We start from the raw sequence: 2,443 nt of genomic DNA, 5'->3' as shown, positions 1-2,443 counted from the left end.
CTTTCTTTCTTTCTTTCTTTCTTTCTTTCTTTCTTCCTTCCTTCCTTCCTTCCTTCCTTCCTTTCTTTCTTTCCTATCTATCTATCTATCTATCTATCTATCTATCTATCTATCTATCTATCTATCTATCTATTGATCTATCTACTTATTTTTTTGCGGCAGATGGAGACCACAAAAGAAACATCATAGGTCAAAATGCAGAGATGAACCCAGAGATGCTTGCCTCCAGTTAATGCATTTACATAATAACCCTGCCCCTTAAGGCTCAGGGACTGTCTTAGAGGGTGGAGTGGGAAGGCTGTAAGAGAAAAAGGACCAAGACAAGACTGCTGTTCCAATATTGTTCCTTCTTTTAATATAATGAAAGCATAAAGTAAGCAAGGAAGGATGGATCTGTAAGGATTTGGGAAAGGATGATCAAGAGACATTGCATGAAATTCTCTAAGAATTAATAAAATTATAAACATATGTTTTAGGAATAATGGCATAATGTGGCTAAAACCCTAATTGGAAGAGCATGTTACTAATTTTCACTTGTTCAAGAATTTTTCCTTGCCTTTTATGGGTGTTTGAATATTTTCTCCATAAAGGTTTTAGGCGTTTATAGTAACATTCCTTTCCTGATGATTTATATTTTAGTGACTATTGGAATTGATGTTTTTTTACATTAAGTTCAAATGATTATATAAAAAGCATTGGTCTCTGTATACTAATTTCATGACTGCTACTTTATCAATATTTATTTTAAGGTATAATTCATCAAGTAGATATAATTTTATATTTTGCTGATTTTTTAACAGTTTTACTATATTTTATTTTTTATAAAAAAGTCAATAATACCATTTCCTTTAATTTAATTAGTAAATCTTCAAGTGTTTCTCTTCTGAGGATAATGTGTGAGAATTTTAATGTGTTTCTTTCTCTCTCTCAATCTCTCCTCCTCTTCCTCTTTCTCTCTCTCTCTCTGTGTGTGTGCACGCATGCATGTGGTCATATTTTGCTTGGTGAAAATAATTAAGCTATGACTTTCTATATGAATTTTCAAAGGGACCCTTACAGCTATAAATGAAATTGTTGTAATTTAAAAGGTTATTCTCAAGAAATAAAGTCTTATTATTAAATACATACACCGTCCTATTGGCTTTAGTAAAATTGTGTGGCTTGCTCCAGATAGGCGTTTCACTCCAGTGCCATCAGTGGTCACATTCCTGAGGTTTGTCTTTCCATCATTGGACTGTAGTTCTGACCTATTTTCGACATTGCTTTACAATTTGTCTTAGTAAAGCACTGTTTTCTCCTGTTCAGCACTGTCTCACTTTCTTCTGGTTTTCTTGTGTGCAGCTCCTATAACTGTTCTGGTATTTTCTTTTAGTATTTTCTTCATCTCTGAGCCTAATGATTCTCTGACACTGCTGGTTAGAGTTTGTCAACTTGTCACAAGAGTCACCTGGGAAGAGAAATCCTCAGTTGAGGGATTGCTACAGTCTGGTCTGTGGGCGTGTCGGTAGGGGCATTTCTAAATTGCTCGCAGGTGGGTGATGAAGGACCCAGATTGTAGAGGTTAGTACTACACTTAGGCAGGTGGGCCTGGGCTATAAACAGGACGAAAACCAATAATCACCTTTTCTCTGTGGTCTCTGCTTTAGTTCCTACCTCCAGTTATAGCTTATGTTTTTGCCCTGATCTCCTTCAATGATTCACTATGATGTAGAAGTTTAAGGCAAATGAACATTTGTCTCCCAGGTTGGTTTTTACTGTGTCTTATTACAGCAACAAAAAGAAAACTAGGAGAGAAATTATTAACAAGATCTATGCATAGACCCTTTCTTCTCATGTTTCCCACCTTTTTGGAATTCTGGTCAGATTATTTTTGGTTTTATGTATTTCATCTATGTAAAGTTAATCCAAAGAAGAACCATGTGAACTAATATGCCTCCCTTGTTCTCCTACTTTTTCTGCCTTAAAGTTAATTCAGTAGCATCTTTATGTGGTACGCCCTCAAAATCTTCCCGTGGTTTAGAGAAAAACTCTGGGTTTTTCTCTTACTAACAGGCTTGGATTTGGAGAGGGACTGAGCCAGAGTCCAACTTCAAAACCAGCTCTACATATTTATAAAGAAATGTTTAATAAGACATATATATAAATTAATACTTACAAAATGTGTCCATCCATCAGTAATTAAATATTCAGGGTCCCTTAATTTCTTTGAAGATGAGCATTTTCCTGTGGAGATAAGTTATCTTTCAGTGCTTCTACAAACCATGGTATTTCAATCATTTCCCTCTGTTCTAGACATCTTTTCCAGGTGTAGGATTAATTTCCTCAGGGACTGACTCCCACAGTTGCTGCAGCTCTCTTCATAACCAGCTTCATTCTGTTTTCTTCCTTGAATAGACTGTGTTCCAAATACTATTCATTCTTTTTTTTTTTTTTTTATTCTTTG

Source organism: Microtus ochrogaster, chromosome 5 (assembly GCF_000317375.1).
Source record: "Microtus ochrogaster isolate Prairie Vole_2 chromosome 5, MicOch1.0, whole genome shotgun sequence".
In the NCBI taxonomy this organism is placed as follows: Eukaryota; Metazoa; Chordata; class Mammalia; order Rodentia; family Cricetidae; genus Microtus; species Microtus ochrogaster.
The sequence above is the reverse complement of the archived record's forward strand: the minus strand, read 5'-3'. Positions refer to the sequence as shown.